We start from the raw sequence: 13,066 nt of genomic DNA, 5'->3' as shown, positions 1-13,066 counted from the left end.
ACTAAAGAAAAGAGGATCCACTGGAGGTAGAAGGGAAACAGGGCATGTTTTTGTGCATTTATTTTCTGGTTGTTGAAAACACCATCTCACATTCCAGGATAGGTGCTCTCCCTCCCCTTCCCCCATTGGGACAGGTCTACAAATGTTGTATGTGACTGCAAACAAAATCTATTTAGTGATGTTTTGGTCTCCTCAATTAGAATGAGTTTCCTGAGAAAAGAATTATGTCCCTGTAGCTTTTATAATACCAGCTAGAAAGCCAAATCACCAAATCCAAAGGACTCTTAGTAATCCTTCTTCTCTTTAATGTCTCCACAGCATTGACGGTGTTGAAAGGCTTTGGAGATGTCCCCTATTTTCCTCTTGTTTGCTGCTTCCACTACTTTACCTGGGCCTGAGTGAGATTTCTGTCGACTGGTGTCCCTAGTGTCAGAATTATCTTCTACCTCCTCCCCATTGCATCTTTCATGTTTCCATCAAAGGAATCTTTGATTAGTACACATCCTGTCTTAAAATAGCCGAGCAATCTGTATCTAGTGGATGGAGGATACTCAATTCACTTCTTCCTATATAAGACCCAGTCTTATTTTACTTTTCTAAAACTTACACAACAGCCTCAGGAGACAACAGGTGGCTCTTCCAGCACTTACTATGGCTAACTTGGGTCTCTGAAGAACATTGTAGCTCTGGCCTTGGAGACCATCACATCAGCTGCAGCAGAGAGCAGGTGAATGGGGAGGAGAGACGAGGGCCTTTCTGAACAATTGTGCTCTCAGCTGTCTGGGTAACGTGTTAATTTACCACTTGAAAACAATACTGTTGTTTGTGTCTAGCGACCTAGTGGAGAAATTCCATGGGTTGAGAGCAGAATGGGGGTGGACTGGCTCATAGTCATCAGCTTTGCTATGTTGTTTGGGGATGGGAGAGGGTGGTTGTTAGCTATGAAGAGGCCAGAGGGCAAAAGTGCAAGGGAAGGGACAAAGGCCGCCATTTGTCTGAACTGACTCTAAACCACCATAATCACAAGAATCAAGTTTCCTGGAGAACAGGTTCATGGGTGAAAGGCAGGCTTTACAGAGGCTATTTTTAGGATATTTTTGATGCTGTTCCTCCTAGTTTGCCTTTGTGTGTGTCATAGCCATGGTGACCATATGCTTTCCAGGTTAGCATGGGTCAAAGTGGTCACTTTAATGTTTATTTGGGAAAATGTTTAATATTTACTTTAGATAATATTTACACAGTCACCATAGCTATGGAGGAGAGATTCTCAGATGACCAGACCATGGAGTGCCTTATCAAGCAAACAGGAAAAATGGAATCTACTGAAGGAAAAAAAAAAAAAAAGCACAGAGTGTAAGGTGTAGAGGAGGAGCTCTGGCAATGACAGAACAAGCATATCACTTGTCTTGAGTCATCTCCAGTCTTTAAGGGCATCCTCTTCCTCCCCATCTTACATCTTAGGAAGGCTGTCCTCAATGGATACAGCAGTGGGCTTCTGTACCTGCACTTCTGTTTGGGTGTGATGGTGGAACATACTGCCAGCAGATGGAAAGCTCAGAGGAGAATGGTTCCCCGGGCATTTATTTCCTTTACTCTCTTTCCTTGGTGTGCTTGCTGTTCCCTTTAACTGGAGGTCCAGCTGCTGTCAGGTCCCCAAAACTTCTGAATTCTGCCTCTCAGGCCTTGACTGGGAACAGTTTTCTGCTGTTACTAGCTCTGAAAGATCAGCCTGAACTCTGCCCATACCTTTGTCAAGAATGTCTTAACTCTTTTCACTAAGGCTTGAGACTATCACCTGTTTTCTGTTGGACCCCCTAACTGATGGGGATGTCATTCTTGAGTAAATAAAGGGTTAGAAGGGTACCTGAGGGCTTCAGTGGTGACCCCCCAGTCCAGGCAGTTCAGTGGATATTCTATAAGTTGTTTTCAGGTCTTGGGATGAGAGTCAAAACTCTGCTTGTGTGAGGTTTGTGTTGCTGCATTTTGAGATGTCCTGTGCATCACTAGCCTGTGGCCCGAGCAACATTGCTCCACAGCACTGGTTTTTATTTGGAACCTGGAGAGAGCAGGGGATGTGTTCTCCATGAGCACCGCTGGCCCAGAAAGAGGTTTCTGAGTCAGCAGACGAGAGCAGACAGTTCCTCCTCAGTGACATTCATCTCTCCTCTAGCACCAGTAGCTCAGATCCATCCTGGCACCAGACTGCAGTGAGGAGAGCTGTCCTGAAGTTTCCAGCCTAGTGCCTCCTGCAGTCATCTCTGGCATCCTTGTCCCCTTGCAAAGCACAGTTCCATTAGCAAGGGAAATGTCCTATTTTCAGAGCAACCCACCAACCAATCAACTGTCACTGTCTGCCAAGTCTTCCGGATGAAATCACAAGGAAACCTCAGTGTCCTGGGTCTCCTTTTGGCCTTCCCCTCTGGGGACACAGGGATCCTTTCATAGTTCCAGCAGGACTTGCTTTCTTTCTACTTGCTTGTGGGCACCCATCTCCAAAGCTGCAATGTTTTTCTAACTAGTGATGCTGCCTGATCCAGTCTGGTGAGATGCTAGGAGCTTGCCTAGCTGCTCATTGTTATGTACGTGAACTTCCCATAGTTTGAAATTGGAGCAGTTTTTATTCTTTGCATCCCTTTCTGCCCAGCTGTTCCCTAAGGGAATCCTTCTTCTTCATTTGACTTTTCTTGGCCAGTTCATCAGGAAACAAACAAAACCCAACAAACCCAGACACTGCTCAGATTAAAAAAGTGATTATGGATAGTTTGCCCCAACCAATGATGTTACCTTGATCAAATTCAGACAGGCCAGGAGTGAGGCAGGAGGCACATAGAATTGAGTTCCCCCGGCAGAGAAATAGTAAACAGAAAAACAGCTATTTCAGAGGGCAAACTATTTGCCTCACCAAGAAAGCATGGAAAATAACCCAGAAGAAAGTAGGAAGCAAATGGATTGAGTTGCTATGGGAACACAGTTGGGAAAAAAAAAAGCCCCACGAAATATGTAAATACTGTAATTTGGTATTTTAATGTACTTCTTTTCCATGAAGAAAGTTCCCTGACAACCAAAACTAACAGCTCATTCGGCTGCTGCACAGCTCTGATTGACAGAGGATGGGCAAGTAGGTGTGTGAATTCAGTTCTGCCCCAGGAGCCAGTGCATCTGGATTTTCAAGCATAAAAGTCAAACATCTGCAACAGTAGCTCTCAAAGTGGGGCACATATCAGATGTACTCACTCCGGGGAACTTTTACAAACTCAGCCACACCACAGGTCACTGAAATGAGATTCTTGGAGGGGTGGGGGTTGATGAGCCTTTTGTTTGTCTTTTGTCTGATGTTCTGAGACAGCATCTTGCTTTGGTCTTGAATTTGTGATCCTCTTATACCTCCGCCTTCCAAAGTGTTGAGATTACAGAAATAAGATACCACACCTGTCCTGTGCTTGAAAACAGAACAGAAGAGAACAAAACAAAACAAAACAAAACAAAACAAAACAAAACAAAACAAAACAAGATAAAACAGAGGAGAACAAAAGACCCCTGGTCATTTTTACTCTTGATACCACCTGGGAACCACTGCTTCTAATCCTCATTTGATAGATTGGTGGCCATTGATTGCTTATTTTGCTGTATGCCTTTCCGAGGTTTTATTGTACCCACTTCTAGCTGATTTGGACATTTAAATGCTGATAATGGGAAATGATTAGCAATCATTAGTCTTCCATTATTAGTGCTATTATCTTCACCATAATAGATTAGTGCTTCTCCGAGTTGGAGAAAACATGTGATACTCTATTACAAATCATTATCATTTCGCTGCAATAATAATAATGATTAACTGCTGTTATTTTTAAAGTTATAGATTAATAATCATAATTTGGGAAGTTTGGATGTTGCTCTAAATGTTGATATCAATCTATATTTTTATAATTACCATCATTAATTAGCATTAGTTATGTGGTAAATTAATAACAATGCATATGGACATAGTTATTCAACCTGCTTAGTAATAGTCTACTAATACTGGAAATAGTCTACACCAGAGTTAGTAAATGGTACAACCTCTATTTTCCCAATGGGAAAAGTACTGCACACAGGGCCGGCCACTCAACCTTCAGTTGTTTGTATGTTAAAGTTCTGACATATTTCTTTTTCTTTCTGCCTGGCTCCTGCTTCTTTAACTCTGTCCAGCGTGCCACATCCCACCCTCCTTACTGTGGTATCACTCTAGGCAAAAATGAACAAACTATTATTTAGTCCAGCATTTACTGCTATCCCGCAGAATTTGAATGGATGAAGGATATGGGTTCATGGTAAAGGTCAATATTATAGCAAGCATGAATGCATGGCGAAAATTGCATTTGGTGTAATCTAAATTCAGGTGTTCTCTTATGAGGTGACTGGTGAGCTCACCCCCAGAGAGCTCTCTTTCTTATGAAACACGCTGATCCTTCTTACCTGGAATGCTAATGTTATACAGTGCAGCTTTGGCGTCAGCCCCTAGGTGCAGGCTGACTGCGTTCTGGTCATTAGTCTATGTTGTGGGTCACCTGCCTGGGTTCTTTATCCTCTGGTGTCCCTGAGATGACCTCAGACTGCCCACCCCCCAGGCTCTCTGGTTTTGTTGTTGTTTTATTGTTTTGTTACTATTGATTCTTACAATACCATTATTATTATTCTTACCAGGAATAATTAAGTAAAAATTACTTTTAATGTGAGTCTTTTCCCACACGCAGATAGCTCCATAAGAGTGGGAGCTAATGCTACTCAGCCTTATGTCCAAGTGATGCTTGCTGGTTGCCTCCCCCATTCGTATTAGAAAATAGATATGATTGACTAATATTTTTCTCTTTCTGACTTATTATTTGAAACACATCAGATCCTTAATTACAAAAAAAATCAAAACAAACTTTTTCTGTTATAGAAATTTCAAATACACCCCCCAAAGTATGATCCTATGAATCATATAGTTTTTACAATCATCATATTTGTCAATGCTGTCTTAACTATTTTCTTGACTCAAACTGGTTTTTGTTCTTAGATAGAAAATCATCATATCATTAAAAATACCTTTAAATTTATATTTGTATTAGTTTGTTATGTAATTAGAATTTTATACATGCATACAATGCACTGTTTATCATATTTACTTCACACAATTTTTACTAACTTCTCCCATATCATCCTAAGCCCCACCTCCCAATTTTGTGTCTTTTTTTTTTTTTTACAGCCCCAATTGCTTATTATTTCTGATTTGCACTACTTATGTACTCCTTGGTGTGGGACCATCCACTGAGATGTGGCAAGCCTCACTACACTGTTAAAGAAAAGTGACGCCTGAATCTGGAAACGACCTAGATGTCCATCAACCGAAGAAAGGATAAAGAAACCGTAGTACATTTACACAATGGAATATTAGTCAGTTCTCAAAAACAAGGAAATCTTGAAACTTGCAGGCAAATGGATGGAGCTAGAAAAGATCATCCTGAGTAGGGTAACTCAGACCCAGATAGACAACACCTGGCATATACTTATAAGTGGATATTCGCCCAACAAAGAAGTCCTTTGAGAGACTCCACCCAGCCGGGGGTTTGGGACAGATACTGGGACTTGCAGCTTGACCTTGGTAGGAGAGCTGAGAATTGTATGGAAGAGTCGGGGAGATGGAAGGACCCAGAGGGGTCAGGAGCTCCACAGGGAGACCACCAAGGTCAGTGGATCTGGACCCCGGGGGCCTGCACAAACTGATACTCCAACCAAGGACGATGCATACAGAGTACTTAGACCTCCTGTTCAGATGTAGCTGATGGACAGCTCTGCTCCGTGTGTATGGGGAGGTGGGAGAGATGGGACTGCCTCTAACATGAACTCTGGTGCCTGCAATTTGATCACTGCCTTTTGGCGGGGCGGCCTTAGGGGTACACAGATGAAGGGGATACAGGCTACCCTGATAGGATGTGATGAAATGGTGGTGGAGGAGCCCCCACCCACACATCAGAGGTCTTGGGGAGAGGAATGTGGCAGAAGAGGGAGGGAGGGTAGGGACTGGAAGATAAGAGAGAAGGGATAACAATCAGGATGTGATGTGAATAAATCATAATAATGAAAAAAAAAAAAAAGAAAAAAGAAAAGTGACTCTTTTTTTTCCCCCAGATGCCATCAGCGGTGAAAGCTTCTCAGCTAGGCATGGGGCTTGTGAGCCTGTTCCTGCTTTAGGCGGGAATGTGGATTGTCTTGATGTTGATGTCTTGTGCAGGGAGCCGCAGCTGCTGTGAGTTTCAGAGTGTGGCAGTCCCGTCTGTCACGTTCAGATGACACTGTTTTTAGCCTAATCTTCCCTCACCTCTGGCTCTTGTGGCCATTCTGCCCTGCTCTACCATCTTGGGCTCTGAACTCTGGGCAACCAGGAGCAGTGGCAATAGCTTGTATTGTGTGATACAGATGCCCCTCTTGTGGATGAGCACCCCACTGGCACTTACTCTCTGTGCTTTGGACAGCTGGGAGTATCTGTGTTAACCACCAAGCACTGCACAGAGGCACTTCTCTGAGCAGTATGAGAGCTGGGCTAATGCACGTAGAGATATATAAACATTTAGAGGAAAGTTGGTTCTTCTGAGCCTTAAATCCAATGAGAGATGGGTAGTTACCACCCTAACTCTTGTACTCCTCTGGTGTCCAGGGCATATATCTTGCCAAGCTGATTGTGACCGTAGCTAACATGTACTCACTTTACAGCTGCTAAGGTCCTTGATGCCCGCTAGCCATCCTCAGGAGGCTGCACAGCACTTTACAGTCTATAAAAGTCAGCCAGCAGCTAACTAGAAGCTTCCTGCCCAGTACCCACTTGACATCTCCATGTCCTTTCACAGAAGTCTGGTGTTTTCAGCAGTGGCGTCTCACCGTCAAGTTCTGGTGGGTAACCGCAGCAGTGGAAATAGCCTGTATTGTTTTGGTGGTCTTTGAGAGACCCCTGACTAAACAACACGAGGTGAAGTATCCCTCTTCTGACACCGGGTCTTTTGTTTGAGAACCAATGGCTTCTGTGAGGACCATAGTTCCCTGTGTCAGATACCTCTGGTTAAGCACTTTCATAGGGAAAATGTATTTAGGAAGGTTATAAGACAGTTTGTCTCCATAGAGCCCTTTTAAGCATCTTTAGTGTTACTTGTCCTTTTCCTGTATCCTCCTCTGCCCCACCCTTCCATTCCTCTCCCCACTTAACCTCCTTCTCCATTATCCTCTTTTTCTCCTTCATATCACCTGTGCTCTGCCATCCCCACTTCATTATGATTTTTCTTTCCTTTCCCGCCAATGGCCCCTTTCTAGTCTTTGAATTCTACAGGTACTCCAAGTTAAAAACACAAATCTAAAGATTTGATATTATGATCCATTTATGAGTGAGGACATGCAATGTTTGTCATTTTGGGTTTAAGGTGACCTTACCCGGAATGGTTATTTTTAGTTCCATTCACTTCTCTGAGATTTCCATTTCATTTTTCTTTACATCTGAGTAAAGCCCCATTGTATATAGGTACGACGTCTTCATTATCCCCTCGTCAGCTGGTGGACATCTAGGCTCTTTCCATGTTCTAGCTATTGTGAATAGAACAGTTATGAACATAGGTGAGCATGTCTGTCTATAGTAGGGAATGGAGTGCTTTGATTATATGCCTAGGAATGTTGTAGCTGGGTCACATGGTGGATCTATTCTTTGTTTTCTTAGGAATGGCACACACAGTGGCTGCCCTACATTTTATTCCCCCCAACAGCGCATGAAGGTTACAATGCTCCCCCCCAACACAATACTTATTGCCTTTTATTTTCTTAATCTTAGCTACACTGAAGAGGGCAATTCTTTGAGGTTTGGAGTCCAGATGTGTTAATTCAGAAAGAATTTGATTTGATTTGCATGGCTAATTTAGGGCCATTTTAAAGGAAGTCTTTCAGACTCTATATATTCATTTTATGCTGTAAAGAATGTGAACTTGTATTTAGGTAAGTTTTAGGGGTACATGCACATGCACATACATACATACATACATACATGCATTCATACATACATGCACACACAGATACACAGACACACACAGACCAGCACACACACATACACGCACTCATGCATGCACACACATATCCAGACACACATACACAGACACACACACACACACCAAACAAACAAACAAACAAACAAACAAACAAAAAGCCCTCACCACTTCATCCAGGGTCTAGATTGCATTGCATAGTATTTTTACTTTCTCTACCCATAGCTGATTCTTCCCTTCCTTTGAGGACTGTCCGTTTTGCTTCCTGGCTCTTCACAGTCTTCTCAGATCTGACCTTCAATCCTGCTTAAGCCTAGGACTTGTTAACAGCCAGGTGTAAGCCTCCAAGAATGGTTAATTCCCCCATGGCTCCTGTGCTTGGTTACCGTCTGGATCCGCTTTGGATGCCTAGTACAGATGCGTATGTCGAACTGAACTGCGTAAGAAAGATGCGCGGTTCATTCTATATAATTTCTGAGTGCAAGGCAAGGGGTTTAGCTTTGTCTAACATCTTGAGATGTTCATGAGCTGGTGAGCTTCTTGACTACTTAAAGGACTCAATAGCAGCCTAGGAAATCACAAACTGGGGAGCTGGCAAGGTGTAAGGGTGGGGAGTCGGTGTAGCTATGTCTAAAGGGTTTGGTTGACTTGAATGCTTCCATATTTTCATTCATACTTGCCTGCCTTAAGCTGCTCTGCCTGGCAGAGTCAAAGCCGTGATACACTCAAGCAGAAGCCTCGCTTCACTGGCCACACTGAAGATGAACATGTTTCCTTGCCAGGTTTGCTCCCTGCTTGCACATGGCTCCTTGACACCTGGCATTGGAGCCTTCAGGGGCCCCTCAGGCTGTGCCAGAGCAGGCAAAGCATGGGTCTGCTGTTCACACGGCCACATCTCCAGGCCCTGTCAGGTGGCCATGGTTTATCTTGGCTTCACTGCTGTTCAGGTGAAAATAGACTGGGACACAAAGAGTGAACAACAGGTATTACCAGGAGTCTAGACAGAAAAAGGACTCTACACTCATAGCAATACTTGTATAAAATAGCTTGCTCCCCAAGTATTCCTCTGATGGCACTTGCCTGTCCAGACTGTGGTTTGAGACTATTTGGCAACTCTGCTCTTGCAGTCAGAGACTGGCTTCCGGGGCTCTAAAATCACGAGTGAGCTAAGCCAATCAGGTCAGTCAGGAAAGTATTTTGCACCCCAGCTTTGGTCTCTGGCAATTCATGCAAATTGACTTCCCAAGTTTTTGTGTTCCTCCAAAGCCTGCGCTTCTCTGGGGCAGTGTCAGCTTAACCAGGACAAGGCCCCAGCAGTGATGTCTTTGGTGCGTTTTCAATTGCCCATGAAGAGTATTCATGGTGTCATGCTCGGCGAAGTAAGCAGAGGATCCAACTGCAAACTTGGATGATCTGTTGCTATGGGGAGGGAGAACAGTCCCTAGCGAAAGGTCCCTTTCCTCTCAGGGAGTGGGGATTGGATGCTTTGGCAAAACTCAGCAATGGGCACTGGGATGGGACCCAGGATAATTGCAGGGTCAAAGCCAGAGGTGAATCCAGATGCTGGCCAGAGGGATCCTGTACTGTGCGGGCACACACTAGTGCTTTGATTACAGGTAGGATTAGAGGCAAATAATTTCATGTTCACATGTCACACAATAGCTAGAAATTTCATAGGTGGCCCTGGGAAGCCACCACTCAGCTTATAATGGAGTATCTTCTTTGAAATCGTTACTTTTGTGTCTTGGTCCTTGTTATAATAACACTTAATCCTTCTCACAGAAAAAAGAAAATATGTGAAAAGAAAAGAGAGAGAAAGAAAAAGTGAGAGAGAGGAGAGAGAGAGAGAGAGAGAGAGAGAGAGAGAGAGTGTGTGTGTGTGTGTGTGTGAGAGAGAGAGAGAGAGAGAGAGAGAGAGAGAGAGAGAGAGAGAGAGAGAGTGTGTGTTTGTGTGTGTGTGTGAGAGAGAGAGAGAGAGAGAGAGTGTGTGTGTGTGTGTGTGTGTGTGAGAGAGAGAGAGAGAGAGAGAGAGAGAGTGTGTGTATGAGAGAGAGAGAGAGAGAGAGTGTGTGAGAGAGAGTGTGTGTGTGTGTGTGTATGAGAGAGAGAGAGAGAGAGAGAGAGAGAGTGTATGAGAGAGAGAGAGAGAGAGTGTGTGTGAGAGAGAGTGTGTGTGTGTGTGTATGAGAGAGAGAGAGAGAGAGTGTGTGTGTATGAGAGAGAGAGAGAGAGAGAGAGAGAGAGAGAGAGAGAGAGAGAGAAGAGCAAAAGAACATCAAAGTGAATATAAAAAAAATTACCATGGCCGCCCACCCAGAGAAAACCATTCATAGCATATTGACAAATTTCTTTCTAGATCTGGTGCTATATGAAATATATATGCTATTTGGTGCTATAATTTTTTTGTCATATGCTTTCCCTCCTTTTTAGCTGAATTCAGTAAGTACATGTTTAGCGAATACCTTCTGTGTGCCTTGTCCCTTTCTGGCACTGAGATTGTTCTGGCAGACAAAGCAGGGCCTTTGTCCTCATGCGACCATGTACCATTGAGAGTCTGTAGTCAGTGTATACTCATATCCATAGACCCATTTATGAAATAGAAGTTTTAGTGTCTCCTATTTGTCTGCGATATAGATGGCATTTAATTGTCCTATTGCTGGACATTCAGATCTGTTGTAGCTTTCTGTTATCAAAATGATTTGATAAATAGTCAGACAGCAGTGTTCAGTGCAATTAGAGACAAAGGCTTTAGTGAAAAAAAAAAAACCCAGGAAATGAAGTTTTCTAAGGTAGGGAGCATTAATGGGCTCTCTTTGTTTGTGGCCTGCAGGCAATTAGTCCCAAAGGCACTTGAGATGAGAGAGTACCCTGGTGGTCTTGGGAGACTGGGCAGCTTGGGTTGGTGCAGGCGGGCTGTGTGTGGCTGTGTGTGGCAGATGACCCAGCTAGACTCTCAGCAGTACTTGACCTTCAGCTCAGTTAGGGACATTTATGGGTTTCAAGAGTTGTTAGGGGCCCAGCTGCTCTCATTGTGTCTTAAAAATGACAGAGAGCTGCTCTGTGAGGACAAGGTACTTGAAATTACATTTGAGCGACCAATAAAAGTCCCACACAAGCACCTATGCAGCAGTTGGGCACAGCCTGCCCTGGTGCATTGAGGGTGGATGAGGACTACGTGCAGAAGGGTTTTCTGTATGCTGAGGCCTCGTGAGCAGGAGGTGAGATGCAGCTGAGGGAGTAAGAGTCGATTGCCTGTGGCCTCCTGACCTTGTAATCCCTGTGTGTCACCACGATGTGCCCTTTCACTCACAAGAGGAAATGCACCTTTCCTTTGATGGACAGGCATCTAGTATGTGAGCCCCACCTACTTACTGCCTCTTCTGGTCCTCCCATTTCCAACGCTGGCAGCATTCCCGACAAAGTGTCTGGCACCTGTTGTTCAAACACCATTCCCTCATTTCACCAACTGCGGACACTCTGGTGAGCCTTTCGTTTTTGATTCCTTCCAGTTTCTCCACAGCATTGATCTAGATGGTCTTTATGCCATGTTGGGCATGTGCTGTATTGCCGCTGGGTTAAAAATCCTGTACTGGCTTCCTATTGCTCAAGAGGTGAAAGGTACTCTTTAGAGAGTAAAGGGGGTGCTCCTGTGGCCCTGGCTTTCAGGTAGCAATGCCTCCTGCTGTTTCAGCTGGGAACCACTGCCTGTTACCCTGTAGTGAAACATTTTATTCAGCCCTCTGCGTCCTTGAATATGTTCTTCCTTTCTGCTTGGAATGTCTGTTGGTACGAGGCACGCCCTTCCTTGTGACCTCATTGCTTTGGGTCTATCCATCTCTGCATCGTTACCGAACATGTTACCCATGTGCTTGTCTGCCGGACCATAACCTTTATGGGGCTGTGAGCTGTTTGAGCAGGAGGGCTGAATCCTATTAAGTTTTGTATCTCCAAACGCATTGCAGTGCCTAACATATATTTATTGCTGAATGAATGTTTACTGAATCATAAATATTGGGAAGATAGGTACAGTTGGGTTTACAAAAATATTTTCTTTGATTCAGACCTAACCATCCCGCATTCACAGCTCTTAGTACAGATTTATATTTTTGGACATCTTTAAACATTTTATTGTACAGATAATATTTGTTGTCACAGAAATGTAAGACTAAAAGTTGTAAACACACAGGCATGCAGACTCACATGTGTGCACACACATTTACACATATACACTACCCAACTCTAAGTGGTGTTTTAAAAAATAATTCATTTATTCATTTTACATGCAATAAGTGGTGGTTTCTAACATTCTATCTTCTGACTCTGTACTAGGCTTCTAACTTTTGTAATCTTTTTGAGGCATCTGTGGATCCTGATATTTTGGATTCAGCAGAGAAAATTAGAAATGTAAAGAGAGAAATGTGAAAATGTTAAACAAAAACCAAAATCTACCAAAATCACCCTAAAAATGAAAATGGGAACCAACATGGTCAAGATTATCATATATTTATAATACATTGAAAAATCAGTTGTTTTCTCTTCCATGTGGACATGTGTTTCTGTACTTTCCAAATATGAGCAACAATATTCTTCTTTATACAAAAGCAGTCATAAGGATTTGGTGAGACTTTCTATTCCATATAGAAATGCCAAAAAGCGGCCGTTCTCTCTGTTTTCCAACATCTACAAGTGGGCTCCAGGAGAGCCAAATCTTCCTGGAAGGAAAGCCCAATGTGGTGAGAGTTGAGAAGTCCAGGCCTGTTAAACACGTGCTCCAGAGTCCCTCCTCCTGCTCTACCACGTTGTTATTTACTCCACGAATGCCACGTGCAGATTTCTTCTCAGGTCAGGCTCTACGTAAAATCTGTGGGGGTAATTATCCCTGGTAGAGCTGACAAATTAGAACTTTTACTTTGTACTTCTGTGGGAGTGTGATGTAGACTTTCCCTCTTAGAACAAGTTTTTCCTTGTCAGGGGACCTGAGGAAAAATTTGAGGAAGAGCCATTTGGTAAAGAAAAGATTAAGGAAA

At 43.5% G+C, this 13,066-nt stretch overlaps 2 long non-coding RNA genes across 2 annotated transcripts in view; one reads left to right on the top strand and one right to left on the bottom strand.

The window, feature by feature from the left end:
• The window catches only part of LOC311608734, a 248,930-nt gene that overhangs the window by 200,600 nt on the left and 35,264 nt on the right, over nucleotides 1-13,066 (top strand). The window lies entirely within an intron of this gene.
• LOC311608733 lies at nucleotides 7,276-11,762 on the bottom strand. Its single transcript, XR_014783104.1, has 3 exons — nucleotides 11,412-11,762; nucleotides 8,716-8,997; nucleotides 7,276-7,586 (listed from the first exon to the last, which is right to left on the bottom strand). It is a non-coding gene; the product is annotated as an uncharacterized lncRNA (long non-coding RNA).

This window comes from Acomys minous (genome assembly GCF_964271855.1).
Source record: "Acomys minous genome assembly, chromosome: 11".
In the NCBI taxonomy this organism is placed as follows: Eukaryota; Metazoa; Chordata; class Mammalia; order Rodentia; family Muridae; genus Acomys; species Acomys minous.
Note: the sequence above shows the minus strand (reverse complement) of the source record. Positions and strands in the feature narration are given on the sequence as shown.